The sequence below is a fragment of the Kogia breviceps genome, chromosome 17, assembly GCF_026419965.1.
Source record: "Kogia breviceps isolate mKogBre1 chromosome 17, mKogBre1 haplotype 1, whole genome shotgun sequence".
NCBI lineage: Eukaryota > Metazoa > Chordata > Mammalia > Artiodactyla > Physeteridae > Kogia > Kogia breviceps.
The window spans coordinates 44,549,947-44,567,379 of record NC_081326.1 but is presented as its reverse complement, the minus strand read 5'-3'; positions in this window follow the sequence as shown (position 1 = coordinate 44,567,379).

The window sequence follows — 17,433 nt, the reverse complement described above, 5'->3', positions numbered from 1 at the left end:
CGCATGGAGAGCACCGGAGAGTCCTGGGAGGAGAAGAGAAGCCTTCCTGAACACAGCCGGGGAGCTGTCCCTACCAAGGCACCAGGTATGCGAGCAAGCTGCCTTGGACCCTCCAGACCAGCACAGTGGGCAACAGAATACCACCGAATGACCCAGTCCACACCACGGGCGGCAGACGAATCACCCAGTCAAGTCCTCCCTGAACTCCTGCTCCACGAGGCTGTGAGATAGAAGAAATTGATTGCAGTGTTACAGCTTTAAGTTTCAGGCTAGTCTGTGATGCTCGGGAGGTAATTTGGTGACCTCCACATACATTGTGCACCAGTCACTTTCCATCGGGTCTGAGGGTAGAAATGTAGGGGGTAGCCGTCCACAAATCCCAATCCAGAGTGTCATCAGATAGTGTGGATTTGGACTTCCCCTGTCTCCATAGTGATAAACTGATGAGGCGACTCATCTCTGAAGTGAGCACAATGGAAATGAGGACTCACAGAGTTGTTTGTGGTGACACATGCAGTAAGAAGAGCTTTGTTATCTGAGAAAGCCTATTCCAGTGTCATAGTTTGTAGTGGTAGTTATAGTAACAGTACTACAGGAGAAATCAAATGGAGGACAGTCATTCCCTGCTTGTTTTTTTTGTTTTGTTTTGTGGTACGCGGGCCTCTCACTGCTGTGGCCTCTCCCGTTGCGGAGCGCAGGCTCCGGACGCGCAGGCTCGGCGGCCATGGCGCACGGGTCCAGCCACTCGGCGGCATGTGGGATCTTCCCGGACCGGGGCACGAACCCGCGTCCCCTGCATCGGCAGGCGGACTCTCAACCACTGCGCCACCAGGGAAGCCCTCCCTGCTTGTTTTAATATTGTCTCCAAGTGCGGGTGTTGATCACCAGGTTTGAAGTAATCTGATTTTGCATCACAACTCATTTTCAGCATTTAAGAGTGGAAAAAAGGACGAGGGAAAAAAAAAAACCAAATTATTTTTTTCCTCCCCAAGAGTTTGGGATGTCACGTGGTCCCTGCTAATGCATTATGTAATTGTGGATTATGTAATTTGTGGAACAGTGTTTTCTCTTCCTGTCCTGAGCTGACCCTCCTCTCTCTTGCCTCCTCTGAGCCATGCACAGTTTTACATGTGCTCTTCCACAACAGTGGAATATAAATGTGTTTTGCAGACTTCACTTAAGCCTGTGACTACTTATTTAAAATCAATTGCCCTTCAGAAAGTTTGATCAAGCCTAATACAAATAATGATTAAAGGGCTGGAGTGGAAGAAGTCTGCCTCTCTAGGGAAGATAGTTCATGTGATCAAGGAGTGAACTTGAGCCCAGAAAACAGCCAGCCCGTGCAATGCTGCAATGCCGCCTTTGAAGACATTTTGAGTTTAGTCTGTCCACAGTGAGGCCTGTTAAAAAATCAGAGGCTGGAATCCAAGGGCTGTCAGGAAACAGGCAGGTGTAGTCTCTGGGACCCGAGGCCTTTGGTTACAAGATCTGGGAGTCTGTTCTCAAGCACGGAGACAGAATATAGACAAATGCACATGTTATTCTCTTGCAGAGTAAGATTCCTGGGCTGAATGTCCAACTTTGACTTTTAAAAACTGGTTTGGCATTTCCATACATTTTTAGCCACATGAAAGACTTTGCTCGTGGTTGACTAGCCTGTGACTGAAAACACATGAAACCTGGGCATTTGAAAACAATACGAGTCAGGCCTGTCCCTGCTCCATTCCCCTTGGGACCGCCACTGCCACGTTTGCGGAGGTGGAGGAGGTCAGTGCCACCGGGGCATTAGCTGTTCTGTGTCTGAGGTCTTTTCACTTGTGGGAGTTGCTGTAAGAGTGGGTAACAGGCTCTTCCAAGGTCAGGGCGCCATCTTCCCAAGAAGGGCCCCTGGTTGTGAGAGGAATCGGCTGTACCTTGGGCCCGATATTGAAGAGCTGAAGCCAGAGCGGGAGCTCCAAGCCAGTCCCGTGGCCTGGAGAGAAAGGGAAATTGCCGATACTGTGAACCCGGGCCGTGATCTTTGTTAGTTTAGGCTGAGAAAGGAACGGAAGGGTTCCTTTCTCCCAACAAAGTTGAAATTTCTCAAGACCAAATTGACTGGCACCCAGTGATTACAGCCCTGAAATGTTCAAGCCACAGAACACAGGAGGCAGCAGTGAGGTGCCCCAGAGGGTGACTCAGGTGTAAACCTACAAACCAGCACTGAGCCAGGGAGGGCAGAGGGCGGTGGGGATAGGACTCACCCCAGGGGCCCAACAGAAGCCTAGGGGGGCAGGACAGCACAAACATCACAAGGGAGGCACTGGGGACAAGCGTGCTTGGCTTGGTCACTTGGGTGGCCTTCGGCAAGCCCTCTGACCTAAGTTAGGGTTCCCTCATTGAGAGAATGGGGATGTCATCATCTCCCTCTCGGGGTTGTCTGGCGAGTCCGTGTGGAGGATGCCTGTTGAAAGTCTTGGGAACATGGCGCGGGGGTGGGGGTGGAGGAGGGGCTGAGCCTCATAAGAAACAGTGGGGCTGAAGTCGGTCAGTACAAGTCACCCGGCATGGGGGTGAGGAGGGGGGTGCGCGCAAAGCTTAGGGCCTCCATCAGGATTGCTCTGGGACCCAAGGAGGGGCTGGCGAGAGTGGTCCTGGTCTCTGCAGCATCACTGGTCTCCTGAACTGTGCAACAAGGCAGGCAGGGCTTGGGACACCACGTCATAGTTGGGCTGACACCCACTCTAGGCTGTGCTCAGTTCTTAACCAATGCTTGTACACATCCAGCAATTCCGGATTCCAGGTTGTGCTGCCTTCCCATTCTTCACCCATCGGGCAAGATTTCGCCCATTAAGACCAATCACATTTGATCAGAGTTGGACTTTAATTGACTATTTAGAAAGAAGATTAAGTAGCAGGTCTTTATTTCCCATTTCTTTTTGCAGCTGTTATTCCAAGTCCCCAAAATAAACTTGATTTTTCGCTTTGAACCAAAAATTTCTCTTGCAGACAAATGATGCACAAACGGTGACCTTTCTGAATTGGCAGAATTCTTTGGGTACATTATTTATTAGCACACAGGTGCTGCATCTAGTTATAAGATAGATGTCAGGAAGGCCAGAGAAGAAAATGCTAAAGGAGATTTCTGTTCGTGAGTGTGGTGTCTCTGAAACCCTTCTCTCCATTTGCCTCGTGTCACATCAAATGTGTGTGTGGGTGAGAGGGACATCAGGAGTAGGATTTCAGAACATGTTGTGAATCCTATATTTCAGCCTTAGATTTTTGCTGCATAATGGCCCTGCGTGTTAGGGTAAACAAGTAAATAACTTGGCTTCACTTTTATTGTTTTGAGGAAGTTGAGTTTTTTCAGGAAGACAAAGGCAATATTGCCCTTTTCCAAATGCTTTGCAACTTCTCACTCGTGAGATAATCACGGCAACCTTGTGAAGTAGCAAGAGTTAGGAATGGCGCCAATTTGGACATTTGTGGAAAGGAAGTCACAGAGCTGTCTAGGGCTCTGGCAGATGTAAACAGTGGATAGTGACACAGGACGGTTAGAGCCCAGGTCTTCTGTTTTGTTAACTCTTACTGGTGAAATTTTTAAGAATAACAATTTTAAAACCTTTCCTATAAAAGTAATGCATGCATACTCATGGAAAAAAAAATAGAAAGTGGAGAAAATTAGGGAACAAAAATTACCCTTAGTTTTACCACTCAAACACAATTATTTTTAACATCATGATACTGTTTTGCAGGTCAAAAGGGAATTTTTAAAAAATAATTTTGTAAGCTTTATTTATAATTACCTTTCATACAACGGAATATTATTTAAAAATAAAAAGAAATGATCTATCAAGTTACAAAAAAGACATGGGGGAACCTTAAATGCATATTGCTAAGTGAAAGAAGCCAATCTAAAAAAGCAACATACTTTTCATATAATTCATCCCAATTATATGACATTCTGGAAAAGGTAAGACTATGGAGACAGTAAAAAGCAGTGTAAGTATTCTGTGTGATCCTGCAATGGTGGATACATGACATTATACATTTAACAAAGCCCATGGATTTATACAATACAAAGAGTCAACCCTAATGTAAACCATGACATTTAGTTAATAATAATGTATCAATATTTGTTCATCAGCTGTAAAAACTGTAACATATCATTGCAATATATTAGTAACAAGATAAACTGAGGGCAGGAGGAAAGGGAATGTACGGGAACTCTCCGTATTTTTCTGTTCAATTTTTCTTTAAATGAAAAAGTTTTCTAAGAAATAGTCTACTAATTTTTTTGAAACTTCAAATACATTTTTAAAAAGGAAATGGACAATAATGATATTTATTTAAACATGCATGACTGGAAAAGAGTGAGGTTTGGGAAAAGATTATTTTGGTTTTAGATATGTAGAGTTTAAAGTACCTGCAGAGGGGCTTCCCAGGTGGCGCAGTGGTTGAGAGTCCGCCTGCCGATGCAGGGGATACGGGTTCGTGCCCCGGTCCGGGAGGATCCCACATACCGCGGAGCGGCTGGGCCCGTGAGCCGCGGCCGCTGAGCCTGCGCGTCCGGAGCCTGTGCTCTGCAACGGGAGAGGCCACAGCAGTGAGAGGCCCGCATACCGCAAAAAAAAAAATAAATAAATAAATAAATAAAATAAAGTACCTGCAGAATACCTAAAAGATATGTCAAGGAACAGATGAATATACAGGTCTTGAATTCAGAGAAGTCTAACCTGCAGATACAAATGTTAATCATTTGCAAAATAGTAATTCATGTTAAAAGCAACAGTGGACTCTCCCAGATGAGATTATACTAAAGCATTGGATACTTCAGCTTCTATCCATGCTTTGGCACTGGCTCTTAAAAACATTTGGACAAGAAAGGAAATAAATGAGAATGGTTGTGTTTTGTATTAGGGTTTTTTTGTTTGTTTGTTTGCTTGCTTGCTTTGTTTCTTGTCTGATTTTGTAATAAGTGGATGCTGGAGAAATTTTGGAAGTAAGGGTCTCAGAGAACAGGCTGAAAAATAAAGAGCAGATGATAGTGGAGACCGGAAATGTCTTTCTTGGGTTAAGTAAAAGTCACAGAGGAGGGAGAAACAAGGTGGTAAAGACCAGTAAGAGAAATAGTTGCCCTCGCTTGTGATAAAATTAAATAGAATGTTGGTGATTTATTTAAAACCAGAGTGGATTGGGGCTTACCAGGTGGTGCAGTGGTTAAGAATCCGCCTGCCAATGCAGGGGACACGGGTTCGAGCCCTGGTCCGGGAAGATCCCACGTGCCGTGGAGCAACTAAGCCCGTGTGCTACAACTGAGCCTGTGCTCTAGAGCCCGAGAAGCCACAACTACTAAAGCCCTCGAGCCTAGAGTCCGTGCTCCGCAACAAGAGAAGCCACTGCAGTGAGAAGCCCGCTCAACCCAATGAAGACCCAATGCAGCCAAAAGTAAATTAAAAAAAAAAAAAAAAAAAAACAGAGTGGGCAAGCAGTGACTAGTGTGTTATCTGTGAATTCTTAGAATGAAAGAAAATTAAAAATTGAGAGTTCTATAAGCCAGTGGGGAGTTAGACTCAGTGATAGTGGAGAGGGGAGCAAGAAGGTTAACTGGTATAGATTTCAGTGGATAGTCCTATGCTAAGATTTATTACATATATGAAGGCTAGCCCTGAAAGAGATGTGTTATGTGCTCCTTTGAGGATATATTCAGTTGGACTTCTGAGGGGAACAGAAGTCAGTGCACATAAGGGGATCTTTGGAAATTTGGGAAGATGGGCAGCCCAGAAACACAAACAAGTTGCACCTCCTGGTTTGACGTACCAGTTTAAGAGGGCTTACGTAATCACTTCAAGGTGAGGTGAGCTAAGCTTAAAGTCTCTGATTTCCAGGAATTCTCAAGTATCTAGATGCAGCCTATAGCACTTATAACCCCCAAAAAGGGAAATTTTTGACCCAGAAAATAAATGACTTCTCTAAGCTCATGTTGTAGGGATACTTGCACTTAGCAATCTTGCATGAGTTGAACTGTCACACAGATCCTAGTTTGCACTGGGGGAGACAGGTGGCTGCTCACACAGTATGGACTGAGTGGCACCAAAAGAGAGCCATTTGTGCCCACTCTCTCCTTCTAGGGCCATCATTAAGTCACTTTCTAGGCTAAGTAATCGTATGTCCAGGAGGCAGATCCCTATTAACTGCAATTAGGTCTCCTGGGATGAGTAACCCATTAGCACCTATTAACAGTCATGAGTTTCCCAGATTAACTGGCTCAGAACAAGGCTCTGGTGGAAAGAGATATAGGATGGGTAACTGTCAAAAATAGTGTTGGGGTCTTTCCAGAACAGGGGTGGGTAGTCTCTCTGGTAGAGGCGGGAAGGATGGTCAAGGCTCATTCGGCTGCTGCTACCATTACTTCTACTGCGGCCACAATCGTATGATGGGCCAGACCATATTTTCCGAAGATGGAGATACCTATCTCATCTCACGTGCTCTTCTCATAATGTGACTGATGCCCCGCCCACTGAGAAGTGGGGTCTGTTTTTTTCTCCCCTTGAATCTGGGCACCAGCCTAACTAAGCCTGCTCTGGCACCTGGAGAACGGTGGAAGTGATGCTATGGGCCTTCGGAGGCTACAGCATAAGGAGGTTACAGCTTCCACCTGACGCTCACATTTCTCTCTCTCCGCCTCCCTTCCCCACCCCCTTCTCAATGCTCAACTTTGGAACCCAGCCTCCATGCAGTGAGGAAGCACAAACTAGTTCAACCACATGGAGAGGAACTGAGGCCCCTACCCAACAGCCAGCCTGTGAAAGAACAAGCTGTCAGGAGGTCCCAGCCCCTGGCCTTCAAGGCTTCCAGCTGAGACTCAGACCCTGTGGAGTGGACACAGGCAAGCCCTCCTCACTCTGCCCTGACCGGCTTCCTGACCCACAGAACCCAGGAGCATGATACGTGGCTGTTTTGGGGTATTTTTTGCGGTACGTGGGCCTCTCCCTCTTGTGGCCTCTCCCGTTGCGGAGCACAGGCTCCGGACGCGCAGGCTCAGCGGCCATGGCTCACGGGCCCAGCCGCTCCGCGGCACGTGGGATCTTCCCGGACCGGGGCACGAACCCGTGTCCCCTGCATCGGCAGGCAGACTCCCAACCACTGTGCCACCAGGGGAGCCCACATGGCTGTTTTATGCCACTAAGTTTAGGGGATAATTGTTATGCAGACCTAGTACTGGAACATGTGCACCCAATGGCATTTAATGAAGAAAGACATCTAACCAAGAAAGTCATATGTTCACTTTGTAAAAACATATCGCCAGCCCTGACTCTCATGCTATAAACCCTGCAACCTAAGAGCCATGATAAATACTCTGCCCAAGTTCAGCTCCTTGTCTTTACTTGACTAATTTCTCCCTCCATTCCCCCAAGTCAGAGGTGTTTTAGCTAAGGTTATCCAGGGACCACATGAGCGCCCCAGACTCTTACTGTAGAATGCACCCTTCATCTCTCCTCTTCCAGCCTCTCAGGAGTTGGGAGAGTGGTGGAGGTTTGTAGGCATAAGACATGAAGGCGTTTATGAAGGATAACACATCAGAGGTTAGGTGAATAGTCTTTAGACGCAAATTCCCAAGAGTGTGTGCTGGCTGTCACATCTAATATTTTTAATTCAGCAAAAAGTAGTACATGTTCAAGATTTTAAAAGTCCATATCATGCAGAGTGAGAAGCAAACATCTCTCACCCGCTCTTGCCATGTCCAGCAGGGGAGGACAGTGTCAGCACAAGCTCTGGAACTAGAGTGTCCGCTGTTGAATCCTAGCTTTGTGGCTTTGGCCCCAGTTCCCCCATCTGTAAAATGGGGATAACTTACCTCAGAAGTTTGCTGAGAGAGTTAATATACGAAAAGCATTTAGAACAGTGCCTGACACACACAAAGTCTCAATATGGATTGGCCATCACTACTACGACTACTACTGTCACATCATCGTCATTATTTATGAATAGTGTTTCCTGTAGCCTCAATGGGCTCAGGAAATAGAAAGTGTTGGAAGGAACCCAGAATTAGGGAGGAGGCTCCCAGACCAGAGGGTGCACAACTGGGCACAGTGGCCACTGGAATGTAATGGACACCCTCGACTTCATCCCACTGTAGACCCCTCAAGGGTGTCTGGGTCCCCAGTGCCTCTGCTGGGAGTCACAAATCACATCTTCTAGCATCTCGTAGAGTAAGAGGGTCAAATACGGCTAAAATATTGATACGAGAAAGAAAATAAGCAAAAAAAATGGCCTAATCCTGACAGCTTAGGAATCCTGATAGGTTTTGAGAAGGAAATGTGACCTTTTCCAGAGTCACTCCCTTCAGTTTTCACCTCTGGAATTCTGTGAGGCTGTCACTAAACACACAACCTAGTTCCTCCTGCTTATAGCCAGGCGATGTTTGCAAGTGAGGGTTGCACGTGTAGGTACTGGCTAAACATTATGGAATGAGTATGCCTGTGACCTGTTTCCACCACCTGGCAAGAGCAAGAGAGGGGCAAGGTCTTCAATTTGGTCTAGATAGAACAGCCAGCCTGTGCCCACTGATGGGTGAATAATCTGATCTCATGAGTGGAGTATGTTTAGAGACCCAGAAATGTTCTTTTTTGTACCAGTTTGGGCACTTTTGATTACAAACAACAGAAACACTAGAGTAAAATTAGCTTAAGAAGGAAAATGGATTATCTCACCTAACCAGGGGCAGACAGCAAGGGGTCTAGGATTGTTAGCTCTGAGACTCACGATGACATCAAGATTCGGGACCTTTTTCATCAAGGAAAACTTTTCCAGGGTGCACGCCCCTGGCCCAGATTTTATCTTACATCTTATTGGCCAGAGTTATGTCACATGACTATGCCTAACCCAATGCAAGTTACGTCACATGACCACGCAAGGGGAGTGGAATTACCATGATTGTTTTAGACGAATCAGCATTCACCTGAAAAGTAGTCCAAAGCTGGCTGGGCCTGGGAGTACAGGGAAGAAAGGCCTGTGGCAATTAAGCAATTGATGGCTTTCCTTTGTTATTCCAAAAAGCTCCCTTCAGTGATATTCAGTGCAATTTAACAAGATAATGTTTAATAGGATTAAGTGATGAGGATGGATTTTTGAAAAAGCAAGGATACACAAAAGAAAGCTCAAAATACAATCAAGTACAAAAAATGCGTAGTGTGACATCCTCTGTGGCTTGCGAAGTTAGGCCACCAACGTGGGTTTAACAGTCGGTGCAAGGAGATCTTGCCAGAAGATGCAAATGGTAGCTTGTGGGCCAAATGTGGCCGAGGCATATATTCTCTTTGGGCCTTTCCAGGATCGTTTGTTTATTTTTCAGTTGGTTGCTTGCCAACCTTAAAAAAATTGAGAGATTTTAAGTTGTTCAAAAGTATTTCTCACTCCTCATTAAAAAAATCAGAAGATGCAGCAGCACTGGGCCTGCTTTCCCACCTGGCAGCAGTCAGCTGGAGCTGACGTAGCCGTCCCGTCTGAAGCACACGCGTGCTCACCAGGTCTCCCTGTGGCTCCTCATCTGTTACCTGCGTTGTCCCATGGGCCTTTGAATCTGTGACCCTGGAGTTAGTTTACAGGGTCCCCAGGATAGAAGCCAATGAGTTCCTCAGGATAATATGGGTGTCCCGATCCTAAGCCTGGACCTCACAAAGTGACCATTATGGGGTGTAATGGACACTCCCCCCCATCTCATCCTCACTGCAGACCCTGGAAAACCCTCACAGACTCATTTCTTATTAAGGCTTTCTACACAAACCAGGGGACAAAGATGGAAGGAGTGGGCACGTGGGCAAATGGAGAGAGAGGTGGCAGAGACATCTACCACTTAGGGATAACGTCTCAAGAGAAAGTTTCCAAAGGTGCCTCCTATTTGAAGAGGGCTGGAGTTTAGTGCAGAAGAAGAATCTCTCCCAGCAGTTGTGGAATTAAAAAGAGTAGGAACAGGTTTGGAATTAAGACTAGATTTGGAGAATGATTCTTGCTCTGCGAATAATTTTACAACCTGTGACTAGTTTAACCTTTCACTCCACAGTTAAAAGAGGTCCTGGATTGAAAGAGAAGCTTTCTACCTTCTGATTCAGCCTTTTAATGGCAGCCCTATGCCTTCCAGTCCAGAAACTCCACTGACTCCAACAAGGGATTTAGAAATTCAGACAAGAATTTTCCAGTCATGTTACTTTAAATGCGAAGCTCTTTCCCAGAAACAGGTAAAGAGGTCCCGAGCAGATGTGCACACAGATGGGGCTTATCTGATTTCTTGTCCATCTACGCCCACACACTGCAGGCTCTCCGGAAAGGTTAGGTAATGGCAGTGACTCAGGAAGCCAAGAATGTGAATTATGCGACATGCAGTCCGGATCCAGTGCATGCATGGTTAGCGTTCAACCCACCACAGCAAGCCTGGGAATAGGAGGCCATCTTGCTTTAAAAGAAGAGATATTGCCACACTTGTGCTCATGAAATAACATTCGTTCAGTTTGCTGGAGAGAGAGAGAGACAGAGAGACAGAGAGAGATTAGACCCAACCAGCAACCTTGCTTTTGACTCTCTGTATCACGCACAGCACACACCCTGCATTCCCATTTATGCACAAATCGTCACCTACCTGGTATTCCTCACAACGGCAAAGGCCCGCAGTGGAACCGGATGGCAATCCATTTACCAAGGTGTTACTAAAGCAATTGGAAATTCAGTATCACATTATATGCTTCACTGAGCTCTTTAACTGCAGAAAAGCAAGCACAGGAGCTGTCCCCATGGGGTGGCAAGTGGGGATAGCTGCTGTCCACCTAGACCTTGAGGAAGGGAGGGTCAGGGGCTGAACTGCTGCTGGGACCCAGCGGTTCAAGAAGAGAAAAGGGCAGGGGAACTCAAAGACGGGCTGATGTTGGCATATGGCCAAGGTCAGGCCTCACTCGGGCCCCGGGGTTGACCACGAGGGAGCTCTGCCCCTCTCCACACACCCTCCTCAGGCTGTGCAGGGCTCTTTGGTGTATGTCTTTGAGACTCATTTTGATAAGATTTTGCCAGAGTAGAGATCCTTGAGAAGTGAAGGGAATAAGCAGAGTGATGAAGAGCTAGGGCTCTGGAGGGAGACAGCCTGGCTCTGCAACTTGGCTTTGCCCTGTGTGACCCTGGACCACCTATTTAACAGCTCTTTGCCTCAGTTTCTCTATCTGTGAAATGGGTATGATAACAGCCCCTTAGAGGAATCACAAAGGATTGCTATAAAGACAAAATGAGATTGTACAGGTAAATCTAGACCCAGTGCTGGACACAAAGTGCTCAGATAGTTTGTTTATTCCTAGTCCAGACTCCTCATCCCTGAAACAGACTTGAGTATGCACAAAATATGGCTGAAATATAAATATAAAATACAAAATGTATCCCTGGTTATAGTCAGTAAAAACAAGAAGTCAAATGAGAGAATATCCCCAACATAAATTCATAGAACACTACATAAATTTCAGAGTCCACGAAAGTGATTTCAAAGAGGCCTGGTATTTTTCAGCAGAAAGGGTAAAAAATCAAGTCAGAAGGCATTTGTTACATGCTTCCCATGTGACTATCATTAGAGGGAAAAAAGGATATGATAATAATTACATAATTAGTACCGTTTGCATACCAACTACTGCCTACAGATTATTTTTATTCCTTACAGTCCTTCAAGCTTGATATTATCTCCATTGTAAAAGTGAGGAAATTCTGACACAGGTTAAGCAACTTGGCCAAGGTCACACAATAAATGATGGAGCTGGGATTGGAACTTGGATCTGCCTGATGACAATGGTGAAGATGTCAGTATTTGCTGAGTGCCAGGAATGTGCTGGCCTGGGTATTATGATGTCTATTTCGCAGATGGGAAAAGATCAAGTAATGAGCTCAAAGTCTCACAGTCACACAGAGGAAGACACAAGCATCCACTCCAGGTCTGGTTGACCCCAAAGCCCAAGCTCTTATCTATCACCATCCTGCATCCTTTGCCACAACAACAGCAAGAGAGTAACTGGTCACAATACAAAACTGCATAATGACGAGGGCCCTCAGTCCGTATGGACAGCCTGACTTAACCCTTCATACAGAAGAGATTGTGATTTCTTCCTCTACACTACAAATGGTTATAAGCCAACATTGTCTCCTAGGAAAATGTGTTCAATGTTCCTCCAAAGGACATGGCTCTCAACCTCTCATGACAACCTAATAAACTCAAGGTCATGGGAAAGAGTGTCTCTAAGAACATGTGGCTAGAAAAAGAACAAGGGGTATTAAATTAGCTTGAATTTGGAAGGACTTTACCAAGAGAACACTGGAGTAATTCTTCTTTAATTTAATTTTATTTTTGGCTGCGTTGGGTCTTCTTTGCTGTGCACGGGCTTCCTCTAGCTGTGGCGAGCAGGGGCTATTCTTCGTTGCGGTGCGCGGGCTTCTCATTGTGGTGGCTTCTCTTGTTGCGGAGCACGGGCTCTAGGCTCACGGGCTTCAGTAGCTGTGGCACTTGGGCTCAGTAGTTGTGGCTTGCGAGCTCTAGAGCGCAGGCTCAGTAGTTGTGGCACACGGGCTTAGTTGCTCTGCGGCATGTGGGATCTTCCCAGACTAAGGATCAAACCTGTGTCCCCTGCATTGGCAGGCAGATTCTTAACCACTGTGCCATCAGGGAAGTCCTGAAGTAATTAAAAAAATATATTTATTTATTTATCTGGCTGCGTTGGGTCTTAGTTGTGGCACATGGTCTCTTCATTGGAGTGTGTGGGCTTCTCTAGTTGTGGCGTGCAGGCTTCTATTTGTGGTGCACGGGCTCCAGACCACGCAGGCTCAGTAGTTGCGGCACATGGGCTTAGTTGCCCTGCAGCATGTGGGATCTTAGTTCCCCAACCAGAGATTGAACCCACGTCCCCTGAATTGGAAGGCAGATTCTTAACCACTGGACCACCAGGGAAGTCCCTGGAGTAATTTTATTTGAACTTATTATAAGACCTGCCAGCATGCTAGATGGCACAAGTCTTATAATTCGTGCAGGTAAGTCTATGATTTGTGAGTCCTGCCAGTGGGATTCACTTATGAACAGCATCTGCATTAAGTGAATCATGGTCCTCCAACCTCACAACTTTCTTCCAGAGAAAGAGGTGAAAGGAATTGTCAAAAGCCAGCGTTTTCACCCTACCCCGTTTCCTTATTAACCCTTAACCTTTGGTTTTTTAACAAATCAAAACACGTTTGAATTCTATGAAGGGTGGACAAGAAAGAGGTAAGATTGTCCTCTAGACACATGCCGATACAATAGTCACAGACCAGATGTGGCTATTCAAATATAAATTAGTTCAAATTAAACAAAATTAAAAATTCAACCTGCAATCACATGAGCCACATTTCAAGAGCTCCATAGCCACCTATGGCTAGTGGCTAGACATATGCTTAGTAGAGACCTAGAACGCTTCCATCATTGCAGGATGTTCTATTAGACAGCCTCAGGCAGCACACCTGCACCCCCCTTCCCAGGCCCTGATCGTGCAGAACAGCCTTCTCCTGGACAAGCACCTGTCCTACTGTCCCTGCCTCTAGCTGAGGCCCAGCCTCCCCTGCCTTCTTCAGCCCCTTTTCAAAAAGTTCCTTGGCTCATCCTTCATCCCGTATTTTAATCTAATGAGTGAATAGATCAACATCCTTTACCCCTCTCCTTCAGAAAGCAGAGTCCTTTTCAGAGAGCTAGGTGTTGTGCTACATCCTGACCTGGCTTGGGAGTCAGGAGACCTGGGCTTGACACACCTCAAAAACGAGATGTTAACTTGACTGTTGATTTTCAACTTAGACAATGGGGTATCAGAATCGTGGGGTGTAGGGGGTTCAGGACTTCCTCCAACTATGTGGTCCCGACTATTCTGGATCACCTTTATTAAAATGCGTCTGTCCTATGTCACCTCTGCCTTCTAGATGACAGAAAGCACACCCGACAGGTACCAGCACCCCCCCCCCCTCACTGAGATTCCAAGTGTGACCTCCTCATCCCACCCCAGGTGGAGTCACTGCTGTAGAAGATTCTCCTGCTGATGGAAGTGTGTCTCGTCCCCTTAGAGTGCTGGGTGGAAAAAAGACTGTGAATCACCCACTGGTCCAGATGATAGCTAAGATCCATGGCGTGCTTACGTTCCGTGAGACTATGATTTCTACAAAACGCTGGTATGAACAGTTCAGTCACCTCCCTATGATTTTTTTTTTTTTATTCCAACCCCTTTATTTTTAGAGTATCAGCGCAACTCCCAGAAAATTAAGTTTACAGCAGTTTCTGGGTACCATGATTTTGGGGGGAGAAAAACAAAGCTCCCAGGATGATACCTATTATCCCTGTATTCAACTTCCCCTTCTCTTTCTCTCCCTCCTCCTCCTCCTTCTTCTTTTTTGTTCTATCCTCTCAGACAGATACCTCCCTATGATTTATACTGCGAAGCAAAAGAAAAGATAATTCGCCTTAAAAACGGGGGAAGGGTGGGGGGACCGGGGTGGAGGAGATATGCCGGTGGGTCCTGTCATGAGTCACAGAAATGTTTTGCATAATAGAGTCATCTGGAACTGCCCTGGGTTGCCTGGGGAAGGAGAGGGTGGTCACTTTCCCAGCCTCTGTAGAGAGATGCCTTCAGACTCATGCGATAACCGATAACCCAAAGCTCCTCTCATGCCAGGAGCTCCGCTCAGACAGGTCTCTGCAGAGGTGAGTGTGCATTTACCTAACTCCCTTCACAGCACTGCTGAAACCTTCTCTCCTGGTCTCCAGTGCTGTGGGTTAAGTCAACATCAGCATTTATCAAGCGTCCACTGAGCCTCGAATGGGGGCCAGATGCGGAAACGGGGAAGAGGGGGCAAAACCCAAATACGCTTCAGGCCCTGGTATCAGGAGGCTCTCCGTCCCGCCTCCTCCCCCGATACAACTCTTCAGGGGAGAAAGAAAGCAAGGGGACGAACAGAAAGCGAGACCCCGTGCTCGTTTATTCACCCACAAAGATTTCTCAGGTACAGGGCTGATGGGCCACACCCAGAGGCTGACGGTTTACCGAGAGGAGTGAGGGTCAGGCCTGTTGTCCCCTGCTTTCTTCTAAGCCATTTCTGGTTCACCCGGGCCTGACAGTCCATTCTGGTCCAGCGGGCCAGGCAATGACCCTGGAAACTCAGCATCCAGGCTCCCATTCCCATAAAAAGATAAACACACCAGTTTCATGCTTCTTCCTGAATTATATTTCTACAAAATTTCTAACACAACAGGGATTTTCTATTACCATAGTAACCCCTGTGTGTGAACAGCAGACTCCAGAGAGAACGGGGTAAAAATGCAGAAGAAAATCAAGCTTCAGAACGGTGCAAGGAGAGAGGGGGCAGGCAGGCTGGGCTGGCTGGCCACAGGCCTGACCCTGCTAGGAGGGCCTGATCCGGGCCCTGAGGGTGTGGTGGCCTGTGATTTCTTTTGCAGCTGTATTTGCTTGTAAGTTACAGTACCCGGAGGCCCAAGAACAGTGACATTGCCCTGGTTTTCACTTGGCTGACATGAGGACTTTCTACCTCTTTCTTTCCTTTGTTCTTTCTGTTTCAGGAGATCTAGGGGAAGATACATTTGTTTTCAGATGATGTCATTCTATGGCATAGTTTGAAAGAGACAGTATGCAAACAAAGGTGAATACGATATAGGGATGAAATCAAAGAGTCGGAAAGGAATAGCTGCAATGTCCCAAGACTGAGAGCATCCTGTCCCCTTCACCAGTGTGAACAGTCCTTTGGCCACTGTCCCTTCCAGGTTACAAGGCCATGAGTACAAAAAGGCTCCATTCAGGCTTCAAAAACAACAAGAGCAACAAACAAACAGGCAGAAACCCCAGTTGCCGAGTCAGGCATGCTCTTACGCGTGAAACGTTCTGCATCCACAGGAAAGGAAACAGCCTGCAGACTGAGTTAGGGAAAATAGATAAAGACAATAGCATAGCTGCATCACTCAGGTAAAGTGCTGTCCACAGGGCCTGGATCTTGGGTTTGCTACTTTAAAATGCAGTGGAGAGACTTCCCCAGTGGTCCAGTGGTTAAGACTCTGCACTCCCAATCCAGGGAGCACCGGTTCCATCCCTGGTCAGAAAACTAAGATCCCGCGTGCTGCACAGCGTGGCCAATAAATAAATAAAATGCAGTGGAAGTTTTGTTCCCAAGCATACCTGCATCAAAGAGTCAGTTGGCTTCCTTCCTCCAGGTCACAGGTTATAAAATGGGTTCTGATTCCTGAGACTGGAATCACTGAACTTTTGGAGAACGTTACCTTGATGTAACTGTGTTTAACTCTGTGTGTATGTGTGTGTCTTGCTCACATACACATAAACTTTTCCAAGCACTTAAATCTCTAAGTGATACAGATGGTGACACTTGCATATGTTTTAAACTCCTACACGCATCCTTCTAGACATCAGGGCAGGTAAAACACAAAGGACTTAATTTCCAGCAATAACAAACCACAGAGCATGGGTGATGCACCATGTCTCACCTCCTCCGGGCCTTTGCACATGCTTCTCCTTCTTCCTGGAGCCCCTTTCTGCACTCTTTTCTTTTGCTGACTCCTGTGCATCCATCAGTGTATCTCTGAGTCTCCTCTCCTACTAGAAGCTTCTCTGACGTGACCAGGCTTGGTTAGGAGCTTCACCTAAAAGAAGGTTTCTTAGGAGATGTGACATTTCCTGCTTGCAACTTGACTAAGCTGCCACTGGGGCATGGAGGTAACTCTGCTAGAATTTGGCAGACAGTTCAGAGCAGGAAAGTATCAGCTGCAAAAGCAATGTAACAAGAGTTGTCCCTTATCAAACAATTACAGGGGCAGGGGCAATACCGAGGGCTAGGCGATTTAGTATCTCATTTAAACTCCCTCAGAGGCAGGTATTCATGTGCCCAGCTTACAGATAAGAAAACCGAGGCTCAAAGAGGATTTAAAAAAAAAACTTCCCTAAATTGTGGCGAGCATTGCCCTCTGAGGAAGGCGCCATTAAGACCCTCATAAGCCTCAGGGCCCGACTGTACTCTCCTTGGTATGCATCCTGGACTTTATGGTATGAACGTAAAAAAGGAGATGGCCTTTGGTCAGATCGCCCCAGGGACCTGCTCAGTTAATGGGAGTCCCTGGCTGTTCCCTAAAGCTAGGAAATGCAATCCTGGAGGGGAACTTGGTGCCTTTGTGGAACAAGCGATAGATTCACTGATGCAGATAATGCAGATAAGGTGGTGACTAAGCCGAGAAGCCAATCAACCAGCTGATGCCGATAAGATGATCACTAAGCAAATTCCCTGCTTTAGGGGTATATATACGGCTATGCTTTGTTATTAAACTTGCCTTGCAACCATCAGTTGCTTGTGCCCTTCTGATCCCATACCTTGGTGCGTTCAGTTCCCTACCCCCTCTTGTCGATT